The following is a 15036-nucleotide window of genomic DNA, read 5'->3' as shown; positions in this document are numbered from 1 at the left end:
ACAATTATTTATATTTAATACAAATGCATGAAAACCATTAAATTAAGAAAAACAACTGAAAACAAAGGGTAGCTTGAGCGTCAAAAAGCAACACCATGGTGTCCTGAGCAAGCGTCAATATATGAGACCGTGCTGGCATACAGCATAAAGCATCTCTGACCATGAAGTGAAAACACATTTTTTTATATTTTTTGGGGAGAAAATAAAATTCCTGGGCCATTATCTGAATACATGTTTTCCATGGCAGCTTATCATTCTTTATCAAAGACCTACCCATGAAGTCACAATAAAGAAAGCAAATCACTGTTGGTGGTTCAGCTCTCACGATCTGTTCTAGGATAAGCTCAAATGTAAACCAGACATCATGCCAACAGTCTAAAGTCTGTGAGACTATTTTTTTTATTTGACTTCATGAATGATGATTCAAGCAGAGGTTTCATGATTATGTTTGTTTTTCCCCCTCTCTGAATGTCTGTTGGAGCTCCAACAGAGCATCATATCTGCATACTGTCTAGTTACAGCGGGAAACGGGATCACACTGGAATGAAGCAGGAAAGAAAAAGTTGATTTGGAAAAAGTCTATAGGGGAAGTCATGGCCTAATGGTTAGAGAGTCGGACTCCCAATCGAAAGGTTGTGAGTTCGAGTCCCGGGCCGGCAGGAATTGTGGGTGGGGGGAGTGCATGTACAGTTCTCTCTCCACCTTCAATACCACGACTTAGGTGCCCTTGAGCAAGGCATCGAACCCCCAACTGCTCCCCGGGTGCCACAGCATAAATGGCTGCCCACTGCTCTGGGTGTGTGTTCACAGTGTGTGTGTGTGTGTTCACTGCTCTGTGTGTGTGCACATCGGATGGGTTAAATGCAGAGCACAAATTCTGAGTATGGGTCACCATACTTGGCTGAATGTCACGTCACTTTCACTTTCACATGCTTTCTAGGGAAAAAAGCATGGTTTCATGGCACCAAGTCTCTATATGCTGTCAGACACATATTGTGAACGTGGGGTGCAAATACAAACTAAAGTACCTCATCCAGGGACCTTTTACAATTTTTTTAAATGAAAATTTATGTCAGCATCAAATTATCTAAAAGATGAGCTTCAAAACCACCGAACAATTTTGGTTCTGTCACATTGAATTTTTTCCCCAATCATAATGTTAGGTATGGATTCTAGCATCAAAAATGTTGCAATTTCGATTTCCATCATTGTCTACCCTCTGACCAATACAATTACACAGACTGCTTTTGCTGGTTTTCTTTTAAGACTTCTACATGTAGATGAAATGTTTTCTGTTAGAAGTTGGCTCAGAGAGACTCAAAATTCTAGTTCATGTCGGATTGTTGCTTTAACAGTGTGGTGGAGGAACAAGAAATGCTTTATGTATGCACTTGTAGAGCAGGATAGTGAGTAGCATAAGCCAATGTCAAGAACAGAAGCTCCAGTAAGCAAGGGTCAAAGAATGGAAGAGCCACTGACGGTGCTGCAGTAACAGCAGCATAGAGAGTAGGGCTGCAGCCAGGCTGAAGATCATGGGTTTATTCTGCATGTCCACAGACTGGATCTTTCATGTTGCCAAAAACAGCACTTTCTCTTTGAGAGTGGAAGAAGAGATTAGTCCCTTTTCAACAGTTAAATTTGAAGTCTGCATTCATATTATGCACAGCAGCCAAAACCCACTCATGCCCACCAGAGTAGGTGGCATATGGTGGCTGGCTCATCTTCTGAGAACATTACACCAGTTCCTCTGAGGAGCCGGTGGGCTGTGGATGTGTAGAGATAAACATGCCATCATAACTCTGCAGAATTACTGTGTATTGAACTTTATTTGATGGCTTTGAATCCAACAAGTAGCATGTGCATTTATTTCATCAATCACATGAAACAGAGTCAATTCTACCACAAAAAACAAGGCACACTCTTCATGGATTTCATGGATGTTTAGCAGTTCAACCAACAATAACATTAATTTTGAGGAGCACAAAAGAACTTCATGGCACTGATAGAGAGGTACAGCTGAATTGTTCTACATGCTGCATGTAGAACAGAGGGACAATGTATTCTTCATTGTTTTGTGACTGTTAAATCTTTAATGCGCTCAGCAACTTTACTGAAGATGTAGAGCAGGGGTGGCCAACATCGGTCCTGGAGGGCCACAGTTCTGTAGAGTTTTGCTCCAACCTTCACAAAAACTCACCTGCGTGTTGGTTTCTAGTAACCCATAGACCATTATTAGCTTGTCCAGGTGTGTTTGATTCGGCTTGGAGCTGAACTCTGCAGGACTGACGCTGGCCACCCCTAAACTAGAGTCTTCTGTAGAATGCATTCTGTTTTTGCTTTTGTTAGAGTACAGTAAGGTTGGGAGGAGCTACCTTGATGTTACATCGAAATTTTAAATAAATGAATGCATGCTCGTAAATTTTGTGCATTATCTGTTGTTATAAATCATATTTTAAAAAGAATTTTAGTTTGTGGTATCTTGCCTTTTTTAATTGGATAAGAGAACTGGACTGGGGCGTGATTCAGAGTTCTCGGCATATAAACTAGATTTAAATAAATACAATACAAGCCTCTTGTGTTGCTGTAAGCAAACAGCAGTTTTTAATAACTTGACATTTAAAATGACATGTTCCTGTTTGAAATTGTAACATTTCCAAAGTTATTTTAAATATGGAATTTAGCAAAAACACTAATATATTTACCAAGCTCAGTGCCAGGTAAAAGGAAAAGAGTCAAATATGTTTTTTACTGCCTCTTTCTTCAGCTGCATTTCACTGAAATGGGTCACAAGCATAAGAACCTTTCTGATTCCTGTGATACAGCTGCTTTATATGAGCAGGTTTATTTGACCATGACAATACGGACAGCAGCTGAAATAACTGCACATCAATGTGCTTCTTTTATGACAATCAGTTATCTTAAGATTTAGTATATATATATAGAGAGAGAGAGCAAAAGACAGAGCAGTTTCAAACACACCTGATGAAGGTGTTATTAATATTATTCTCAGCAGGTTTGTCATCAGGTTGCTTAAGACGGCCTGGTCACTTGCCAGACAATATGCCTTTATGTGACGAGAGAGCCAATGGGCGATGCATCATCAGGCCCATCTGTTCCCTACAGTGAGCTGGAGAGCGCCCGTGGCTCCTCAAGCAACCAGCATCCACTGCTTTACAGCCAACAGCACTGATGTCACTCTTACAAAATGGAAGAAGCTAATCTTACTCATTTGAAGCATCCTTATTGCTAAATAATATTAATAATAAAAATAACAATAATGCTTCACACCTTGCACAGTGGCAAACTGTTACACTGAAACAATCAAAAATGTATTAAATAATAAATTAATCAGAAGCTAATTGGAAACAAAGTAGCAATACACTGACAATTGTCTTTAAGTATGTTAAAGGACTGTGAATTGTTTGACCCATCATTCTCAAAGGTTTTCTGTGAAAAATCAGGATCAATCACACCTAATTAAATAATCACAAGTATATTACCAAATCCCCAAATACACATCAAATGATCTGATGTGGGGGGCACAGCGGATCACATGTGAACCTGAAATCAGAAGCAGCTCTGATGTGAAACACCACCTCCTGACATCACAATGAAAAAATATATAATTTTGCAGGGTGAAAATAATAAATGTTGCTTTCAGAATGGAGAGGAGAGGGAGTTATAGCACAATGCTTTTATATATTGTAATACAATACTGTATATATTAAATATATATAAAACGATTCAGTTATTTGGTGAACTGGTTCAAAAAGATCCGGTTACATCGAGTGATTCGTTCAAAACCGGATATCACTAAACTTCAGTGTTTTTTAACTCTCTCTCACAACAGACACGGAAGAGAAGACAATGCTGAATAAAGTCGTCGTTTTTGCTATTTTTGGACCAAAATGTATTTTCGATGCTTCAAAAAATTCTAACTGACCCTCTGATGTCACATGGACTACTTTGATGATGTTTTTCTTACCTTTCTAGACATGGACAGTATACCGTACACACAGCTTCAATGGAGGGACTGAGAGCTCTCGGACTAAATCTAAAATATCTTAAACTGTGTTCAGAAGATGAACGGAGGTCTCACGGGTTTGGAACGACATGAGGGTGAGTCATTAATGACATCATTTAGATTTTTGGGTGAACTATTCCTTTAAGGTGTGTTCATGTTGAAACTGATCTACAGTGACAAAGCGACTGGAAGTCATTGAGCTTCACAAGAGTTAGAGGTGACATTAGCAACAACGACCTCTAGCAATGCAACAAAGTTGAGTTTTATGAACTTTCTAATGAGCAGTGATGAGCCGATGATGACAGTTCACACGCTGGTCCTGGGGCAGCAATTTTCTGAATCTGGAACTCTTTATAAGATTGTTTGAATAACATTTCACATCAGGAATAAAGTCTGACAACAATGAACAGAAAACTCATACAGAAAAACAACATGTTTCACATTCTAGATAAAAAAGACTCTTTTAAATGTAATTTGGGACTACAGGCATGATATTAAGTTCCAGGTTAAGGTATAGGTTATGATATTATACATGTATGTGGGAGTGGAGGTGTTATACAGCATCTGCTGTGAATGTGAGTGAAGACAGAGCTGATGTGATTGGACACTGCAGAGTAGAATGATTTTATATCTGTCAGAGTGAAGACAAATATACGCTGTGTTCCAAACAGAGACACAACACGAGCAACAAGTGAACAATCTCTGGATCTGTATTATGATAAATGATGCATGAAAACATGGATTTATTTTAATGGCTAATGAGCTTTGAGAGCAGGGTGGCTGATGGCTAATATAAAGCCAATATAGACCTATATGTTATCACAATACTAAAGTAAATCACACATGGAATTTATATTAATTAATTAGTCAATCAATATGAAACAAATATTTGAACTTGATAAAACATGTATCGAATAAAACAGCTTTATACTTTAAAAAACATCTTGATTGTGTAAACAAATAAAGAAACTGTTAAAAATGTGAATAAAAATGAAGTAAACACAGCAACCAACACTGGGAGTCATATTCTCAGGTAACCCTAATTTTACACAGTGAATATGGCATTAATATGATGTGACGCCACCTGGATATAACGCAGAACAGTTTGAAATCAAGTTATTAAAGTTTGTCGCTTGTGCTGTGTGTCAAGATCAGATCTGCTCAGACAAACCGTCAGAGGATTTAACAAATATTAAAATGAATTTAGGTATTCAAAAATGTATTTAAATGACATAAATGCGTATTTACTGAATACCAACAGTATATGAGACGGTATTATAGCATTTCCATTTCTATTACTAATAATAAACATTATAATTCTGCAAATGCTATAATTCTGTTTCATATACCATTACCTTTTTTTAAGAGCTCTACTAATTCATTAGACATACTGGCAGTCACAGAGCTATCAAAATAAAAGTTTGACACTTATCGGCCAAACAGAAAAACGTATTGGCCAATGTCGTTAATTAAAAAAAGCCAATAATGCAAATATGGCAATATATAGTGATATATCGACCAACCACTGACAAAAAATCAATTTTAATTTTAGAAAGACATTAAATTAAATTTAACATAAAAACATTCTTATTGACTATGACTGTAACAAAATGGTTAATGTGCACAATTGTCATCAGTGGACACTTTTCATCACGCATTTATAAGTGTCTGATATATTGAATAAAAGCACTTTACAGATGATGTACTCTAACAGAATTAAATCTGTATAGGGTCTGTTTATCTGCCTGCTGACCATTAAACCTTATTTTAAACCTTCATTAAAGCAGCACAGCTCAGGTTCATGGGCAGCATACAAGCATTTCACATCTTTGATTCTACTTGATAATTCATGCACTGAGAAATATTCACACTGAATGATATTTTGGCCACTATCAGAATTAGATTTATTAGACATCAGGCCATAACATGCTACTGTTGCCAAACATATACATGCTACATGCAGCTGAAAGTCATTACATTCATATGAATAACACAATGCTTCTTAAAAATGTACAGGAGAGAATGTGAGTGTGTATAATCTACACGCAGTTTCTATGCGCAGCCTTGAAATGGCGTGAAAATGCATGTGTAGGATAAAATGCTGGAAGCAGTCAGGTCAGTTCACTGCTGCTCAGAATAAACCTCCAGTATAGTGGGTACATGCCGTATAGCGCTGTATGATGCCTTCATTTCACAGCACACACTAAATACATAATAAACCAGTGCAGATTTGTGGATGTCACGGCTGCTGTCAGTTTTCACAAGGAATACACAAGGTCTTTCTGCAGCTCAAACTATTAAATATGAATCCAATGAAATGCATGAACTGAAAAAAAAGTATAAAGTATAGCTTGTTTATACAACCGTCCAGTCTCACATTTACCAAAGCTGCATTTATTTGATCAAAAATACAGTCAAAACTGTAATATATTGAAATACTATTACAGTTGTTTTCTATTGTCTATGTTATAAAATGCAATGTATTGGTGGCAAAGTTATTATTAGCAGATGTTACTTTAGTGTCACACTATCATGCAGAAATCATTCTGATATGCTGATTTGCCTAATTGCTGAGCCCAAACTTTTGAATAGTAGCTTTGGCTAAAAGCATCTGTTAAATGCTGTGTTGTCTCCCTCTGTGAACCCAAAACATCTGATGACTTCAATTTCTGAACATTTTTAGGAATAAAAAAACTCTTCAATTATGTGGTTTAATGCGCGATTCATTGGATTGGTTATGACACAGATTAAGATGTAAGTAACGTGAGTTTTCCCTGTGGACCAAGGGATGGGTAGACATTATTCCATCAATTCATTTCATTAACAGCAATATCAATATTTTAGTAATATTCTTCTCTACAGTTGGGTTGCACAGCTAGCGAAGCATTTCGATTTCTCAGAAATAAAACATTCAGCAGGTTAAGCAAAGCGTCAGTCCTTCTGAAGACACCTTGATCAGAGACAGTCAGCACGTTTACAGTATGTGCACCAGAAAGTCAGTTAAAAATGTGAGTAAACTGCTTAAGATGTGAATGCTGTGTTCATATGAGTTTACATGACCACATAAGCAATGTTCCCTGTAATGTTTTTGTCTTGCTGAGCAAAACTTTTCTTTATTGCAGTGGACATTGTGGCCACCTGAGAAAAATATTCTTTGTAAAAAGTGTGTAACTTTTAACTTCAATGTGCTATTTGTATTTAATTTGACCCGTGGCTAAATTATGTAAATTTTAGGTTAACTGAATTTTTTTATATTTATTTTTTACAGTATAATACACTAAGATTCAAAAGTTTGGGATCAATAATGCTTATGAAAGAAGTTTCTTATGCTCATCAATGCTGTATCTTTTTGATAAAAATACTGAATATTATTTTAAAAAATAATATTGTGAAATATTATTGCAATTTAAAATAAAAGTTTTCTATTTTAATATACTTTAAAATGTAATTTATTTCTATGAAGCAAAGCGATTTTCAGCATCATTACTTTGATAAAAAAAGTTAAAAAGAACAGTTTATTTAAAATATACATTTTGTGTAACAATATGCACTACTATTCAAAAGTTTGTGATCAGTAATTTCTTTGCTTAAAAAAAGTAATGAATACTATAATTCAGCAAGAATTTGTTAAAAGGATCAAAAATAATAGAAAAGACTTATCTTTTTTGAAAGGATTTCTATTTTGAATAAATGATGTTATTTTACACATTTTATTAATCAAAGAATAAATAAAAAAAGTATCACAGGTTCCAAAAAAAATTTAATAAATAAATAAATATAATAAAATACTAAGCAGCATCACAGTTTCAACACTGATAACAAATCAGTTTATTAGAATGATTTCTGAAGGATAATATGACACTGAAGACTGAAAACAATATTAGAAATTTTTTCGATCTAATAAATATATCCTTGATGAGCATAAGAGACATTAACATTTTTAAAAATCATTACAAAACAAGGTAAATTATTTATTAGGTTTATAATATAGGTCTAACATGATATAATATCAAAACAAACTGAAGCATTTAAACTGAGATCTTTAAGGTAAATATATATATATTTTTAAAAAGTGAACGTATTCTTCTAAACATCCCTATGAAGCACAGTTTGCACAATACACCTGTGTGACTGTAAATGTCTCTGAATTTTTTTACCATTCTGTGCCCATCATCCGATATTTCCAGTACTTAATCAAGCCACTTTTCTTTAATACATGATGACATTTTATTCACATGTCATTGCATTTGCATTGGTTCTCGATTTGAGCTATTTCAGCCGCAACCATTAAAATATTTGGTTTCTACAGCGTCTCATTTGGCGCACTGAAACCTGTGAAACACATTCACTGGTTCTAACTCTATAGCAATAGCTACTCTATAATGGTTTACCAGAGCATTGCAATCTATACAAATCTTTTTATTTTTTTATAAAACATTTTTAAATGGAACATAAAAGATGCTGTTTTTCTGATTCGGGGTTTTTCAAAGTGCAACATAAGAGAACGTCAGGAACATCACTGTTAAACTACTGGGCCACTTAAGTGAGTCCTGCTGCTTTATTTTTCGGTCTTGAAGTTTCTTTCCAGGAAACCAACATGTTCACTTTGTCTGGTTTCAGCAAAGATCTTAACAGAGTGACAATGTTGCCAGCCGCACTGAATACACTCTCAGAGGGAGTGCTCGTAGCGAATATAGTCATATATTCTATGGCAACTTTCGAAAGAAGAAGGAATCAAGCCTGATTAGAGCCCTGCATTTCAGCTTTACGCCCCTCGGGCCGGGCTTCAGGCCAATTTTCACCTTTTTAGCTCAGACTTTGGCCGGGCCTCGGGCCTGTTTTAGGCTTGTCCTTATTTTTATATTTTAGACATACATCATTTAGTAATGGAAAAATGCAGTGCTGGTGGAAACAACACGAGACAGTGCTACTGCGACTGTCAAGAGTGGCTCGACAGATTTGGTGCATGCTGTCAGCGCATCTGAACAGTTCTGCGTTCAAATACACGCAATAGGCTTAAGCTTGCCTCAAAGCACCAGCAAAAGTAATTACCATAAATGTGAATATATATTATATATATATTATCATGTCTGTGAGGCATGTTTTGCTGAGTTTCTGTTCATTTTTGTGAAGCGTTCTTGTTAAAGACGAGATGGCAGAAAGCGCATCATGTTTGTTTTCTTTATTTTATAAAAGCACAATGTTTTGTTGATATTGTGAGTGCACACACAAACAAAAGTAGACCCTTTACAGTTATGAATGATTACTCTTACTTTTATTTGCATAAATGACGACGTATCCACTGAAAAAAAATCCAAGTGATCACACTGGCTCCTCCGTGTCCTGCAAAGCATCTCCACACAAACTACTGGATATAGTGCACATTTATCTAGGATTAACATTTAAACAGTTATATGCTTGAACTGTTTTATATCTATACATTTTATTTTAGGCTAGTCGTGATGATTTGAGAAGGCTAAATTGATCAAACATAGGCTCACTACTGTCTGCCGCTGGCCGCTTGGTCGTTACTTTAAAAAAAAAACTATGGCTTTATGGCTTTAAATTTGATACAACTAAAGAGATTTTAAGGACCCAAGGAAAGCCTGCAAAACAGAATAAAAGCATCACTACACTGGGGTCTGTACCACTGAAAAATCAGCTGTCCTCTGCTTGTGTAAAGCAGCAGTTGTCTAAAGATAGCAACTGCGATTTTCCATCTAATATACAGTTATTAATCTTTTGACCTTTGATTTAACACTTTATTTTCAGACAGATGAGCTGCGTCATATCGCCTGCGTTTATAAACCTGATATCACACAATCATTTCACAAGCATCCTGCCATGAAGAAAACCACCTCTGTTAAATTAAACACTTGAAATGTTTATTCTTTTATTTATTTATTAATTACATTTGTTATTTTTTTTTAGTTCTGGACCAGCAGGAGAACAATCAGAATCATTCAGATTAGTTACTGATCTATCCAAATGAATGTGTAAATGACTGTGACGTGACATACGGCCAAGTATGATGACCTATACTCAGAATTCGTGCTCTACATTTAACCCATCCAAAGTGCATAAACACACACACACCGTGAACAGACACCGGAGCAGTGGGCAGCCATTTATGCTGCTGTGCCCGGGGAGCAGTTGGGGGTTCAGTGCCTTGCTGGTATTGAAGGTAAAGAGAGTGTTGTACATTCACTCCCCCCACCTACAATACCTGCTTGCCCAAGACTCAAACTCGCAACCTTTTGATAAGTCAGAATCTCTAACCATTAGGCCACAAATTCCCCCTCTAAAAACTTCTCCAACAAGATATGCAGAAAGACAACTAAACTGACAAATTAAGTAGAGCAATAAAGACAATCTGAGCAAAACAGGTGTCATTTATTACAAAGAAAGACGCACAAGCACATTTCACAAGCAAAAAACTTGCTAGGTGTAAAATGACAACACAAATAGATCTAGTGTTGAAAATGAAGGTTTACGTTTCTGTTCAATTCATCACAGGTCAAAAGCTTGGCAAACACCTTCAGCATTATGTGTGCTGAGTCCAGCAAAAATAGGTCTGATAAGAATAGAAGCATCATAAGTGTGGCGGCAGTGATTGGTGTCTGATTACATGGAGGCGTACAGCCTCTCATGTCTCTGTTTTAAAGGCCAGACCTTCAACAAATCCAAAGATCTCAAGGGATTTCAGTACACCAGGACAGGACCAGAACATTCAAATGTTACTGCAGTAAATCCCTGTCAACTGGTGAACAGTTGCTTTTATTAGACATCATTCAGTATACATACATCTGAGCCATATCTAGTCAATCCTTACATGGTGAGGTTTATAACTGAGCTTGCATACTTAGCCCGGAGGAAGACAGGTCCACTACACTGCTGTAATCAGACTACTGGCAGTGTGAACACCACCTAATATTTACAGTGCGTCCAATATGACATACTGAGTAAGTACCACATTTTAAACTGAATGTGACTGTTAAAAAAGTAAAAAATATGAGGGATGCCGATCCGATCTAATTTGATCTGCTGATACCGATTCCTGATTAGATACTTATTATTTTCCTTGTGCTGGGCACAAATTAAGTAAAAAAAACGTTATTAAAATCAATCCAATGTAAACAGGGATATGCAGGCACTTCCTCGGGCAGGGGATCAAATGTAAAAAAAAAAGGGATATCTATCATCACTAATATCCAAAATAACAATTGGTAGATGTAAACATGTTATGATGATAGACACTGTAAACAGACTGTGTGCTCACAATTAATAATATGGGACTACTGATATAAACTTCTTGTGATTTATATGTAAAACAACAAGATAAAGGGGAACATGAAGGGAAAAGGTTGAGGTAAGGAAAGAAAGCATGAAACTTGCGAATGTCAGAATGCCAGTCTGTCAGTCAAGTCCGAAGCAAGACACAACTCATTATGACAATGATGTCTCAGAGAGTCTGACAGAAGATAGTGAATAGTAAATAAATTACTTTGAATGATTCCTTACAAAAGTGTGCATCAAATACGTTAAACACAGCAGTCCATGGTTAGGATGTGAGGCATCCTTGATGAAGTTCATTGCCCTGCCAAGACAGCGCTTGTGATAAATGCTCTCAATGGTCTGATGTGGAGTACATTTTTTACCACTCTGAGATGCAGTTTGTGAGTATGTTTTTTGTGGTACACCAGTAGGAATCCATAAGGATTCTGGGACTCATGTGAACTTTCTTATCTGATACATACCAAGATGGTGGCGCATCCACACACAGCGGCTTCTCTCTCTCCTCCTAGAACAGTGTTTATGTGTTTTTTGTCTTGTGAGTCGCAGTGTTTTTGTATGTCTTCATCACGTCTACCTGTCTTTAAGCACACATTCGTGAGTTTCTGCTCGATGTCGGCAGAACCACATTTTTAGAGTTAAACGGGATCTCTGTCTGCTCCAGAGACCTACACCATCACCGACCCCCACTACTGCATCTCGCCCACAGTGGAGGCACCACAAGAGGCTTGAGAGGAAGCAGAAGAGGGGTAAGTGCAGAGGTATCCGGGCTAAGCTAACGGCTAACCCACACAAGCCAGCTATCCCCACCATTGTACTGGCTAACGTACGGTCTTTGGACAATAAACTGGACTACATCCGACTACTACGCTCAACTCAGAAGACTGTTAGAGACTGTTGTGTTTTTGTGTTCACAGAAACATGGCTCAGCAACAGTGTTCCAGACTGCGCTATTCTTCTTGATCATTCAACATGTTCCTCTGAACATCAACGGTGCAAATATGGAGAGAGTAAGCAGTACCAAGTTTCTGGCTGTGCACATCTCAGAGGACCTCCAATTAAACACAGCAGCGTCTTTACTTCCTCCGCAAACTGAGAAGAGCCAGAGCCCCGGCCCCCATCATGTGCACCTTCTACAGAGGCACCATCGAAAGCATTCTGACGAGCTGCATCACTGTGTGGTATGGTGCCTGCAATGCATCCTGCCGGAAGTCACTTCAAAGCATAGTGAGAGCAGCTGAGAAGATCATTGGTGTCTCACCCGTAAAGCCCTCTGCATTGCAGGTGATCCTACTCACCCATCACACAGGTTCTTCAGTCTGCTGCCATCAAGGAGGAGACTGCAGAGTCTCCAGGCCAGGACCAACAGACTGAAGGACAGCTTCATTCATCAGGCTGTCAGGAAGCTGATCCCCCTCACTACCTTGCCACTCCCTTCTTTTGACCCAGGCACCACGGAACTCTGAACCCCCTGCCCTCTTACCCCTCCCCCCCACCATGTCCCTTGTGCTGCTTTATTTAACTTTATTTTTATTTTATTTAAATGCACCAATGGTTTGAGAGTAAAAAAAAATAATTCTGTGTATGTATATGCTATACATGTGGAAGAATTGACAATAAAGCAGACTTGACTTGACTTAACCTCCTGATGTCGGCAAAGGCAGGAGTGCTTGCATTTTTTCCTGATAACAGTGAAAATAACTTAAATTCTCCATCATTTTTGATAATGCACATAAGTGTAATACATCATTTGAATCTGTGACGGGTGTACTTTTATTTGAGTGCATTCACAATATCAACAAAACATTTTGCTTTTTTTAAAATAAAGAAAATAAACAGGGTGTGCGTCGGAGCATGCACTGTTATCTCCACCTACTGGAAACTTTTTCAGTCTTCTGATTAGCCAACATGGCTTTACGGTTGAGATTATTTCGACACCTGTTGGCTTGGCATGCTCCCGACAGTGCTTCATAGCACTATGAGCTCTGCACATAGCGTTTTCATGTGGACAGAGATTTTTTTAAAAACAGAAGGAAAAACTCTGTTTGTAAAAATACCTGTTTATGTGTGGACATGGCCTCAGTGAAGAACATGACATTACAGTCCATAAGTCATCTCTGTGTGAGGGTCCAGGTCTTCAGGTTATCCAACTTAATTATTAGAAACTGTATATTGGCAAGGCAGATGCTAGGTAGATCTGGCTGGTGTGGGTTTAGTCTTAGCTTAGCACTACAGACTGGGCAAAAACATAGAAATAATTTCTGTGACGTCACCTGTAGGTTTCTGAAGAGCATTTTTAAAGCTCAAAGTGGGTGGAGCCGACCGTTGCCATTTTGCCAGCCTAGATAATCGAAAATGGGTAGAGGTGGGACGTGGGTGGAGCTGGTTGAAGAAACCACACCCTACTAATGCGCCGATTGTGACAGCAGTGGCAATTCACCTGTCACTAAAGTGGCCACGCCCTTAATTATACAAAATTTTAAGGCTTAATATAATTAAATTTTTTTTTAATTTCCAGACCATTCTAGGGCTGTGATTAATCAAAATCGCCATAAAATAACGATTTGAGCGTGCGCGGTTTCTAAATCGCTTTATAGCACAATTTTCCGTGGCCCTGACCTCCCGCAGTATGCTATCCGATCCAATCAGAATGCATTGCGCCTAGTGCGAGAACAGAACAGACTGAGCATATGCCTAACTCCAGGTTCACACACTGTCTGTGATTTGCCTTTTTTCCGAGCCCATGTTAACAGATCAGAGCGTTCACACTGCATGCGGTAAAAGGCTAGAGATAAAAATGTGCGAAAATAATTCATATCTAGTGCATGAGCATAGAGAGAGTTGTAAGTGCACAGGATGCAGTTTAAGTGAGAGGAGACACGTTTTAAGTGCACACACTCTCTCCGCGCAGAGCAGCATGTATCTGAGCAAGTATGTCTGGTTTTGTGACAGCGCAAAGGAAATCTGCGTGCGAACAGAGAGATTCGCGCTCGTGCATTATTTTAATGTGCTTTCGCGTTACAATAACTCTCTGCTCCTTCTGCACCGCTCACACATACTGTATACACACTGCAAACGAAGTATGTGTGAACCATGTATAATGTATATTCTTATTCTTATATGTCTATAAATTTTGTTACACCCTTACTATAGTGATTATTTTGACTTATGTCTGTTCTAGAGACGTTACAACTTTTTGATAAAGCTCTAATTGGTTTTCTTTTGGAAATAGGTTTCAAACTCATCCTGAATGCATTTAGCATATATGTGTGTGCCAAAACAGTTAACAATCTAGCTTCTGAGTACTAAATTATTAACTTAATAATAGTGGGGTCTGTTAATATTTTTGCAGTGGGTCGCGCAAACATCTGTGTTTGGTTGTGTGGGCCGCGAGGTGAAAAAGGTTGGGAACCACTGATATACACATTAACATTAAACTTGCGAACATTTCAATAATGCAAAATAGTCAGCCACCAAATGACAGCGTGTAACTAGAGTAGACAAATAAATTAGATATTTGATGTATCAAAAGAGAATGTTTAAAATTGCAAGAGATATCTGACAAACTGTGGTGTTTGCCAATCAAACAGAGACACAGTCTTTCACAGTCACTGATGCTTTCAAGTTTATTTGAGTCCATCTCCACAGTCGTTCTGAAAAGACACTCTTAACAAGCCACAGTGTTTCTCAGGGTGATAAAACCTTACTTTTAATAAACA

General features: G+C 37.7%; 1 protein-coding gene across 4 annotated transcripts in view; it reads right to left on the bottom strand.

Moving 5' to 3' along the window:
- LOC132116493 (PH and SEC7 domain-containing protein 3-like) overlaps positions 1–15036 on the bottom strand; it is a 110869-nt gene that overhangs the window by 22737 nt on the left and 73096 nt on the right. The gene's annotated exons all lie outside the window — the stretch shown is intronic.

Source organism: Carassius carassius, chromosome 35 (assembly GCF_963082965.1).
Source record: "Carassius carassius chromosome 35, fCarCar2.1, whole genome shotgun sequence".
NCBI lineage: Eukaryota > Metazoa > Chordata > Actinopteri > Cypriniformes > Cyprinidae > Carassius > Carassius carassius.
This window is presented reverse-complemented; position numbering and strand designations above follow the sequence as displayed.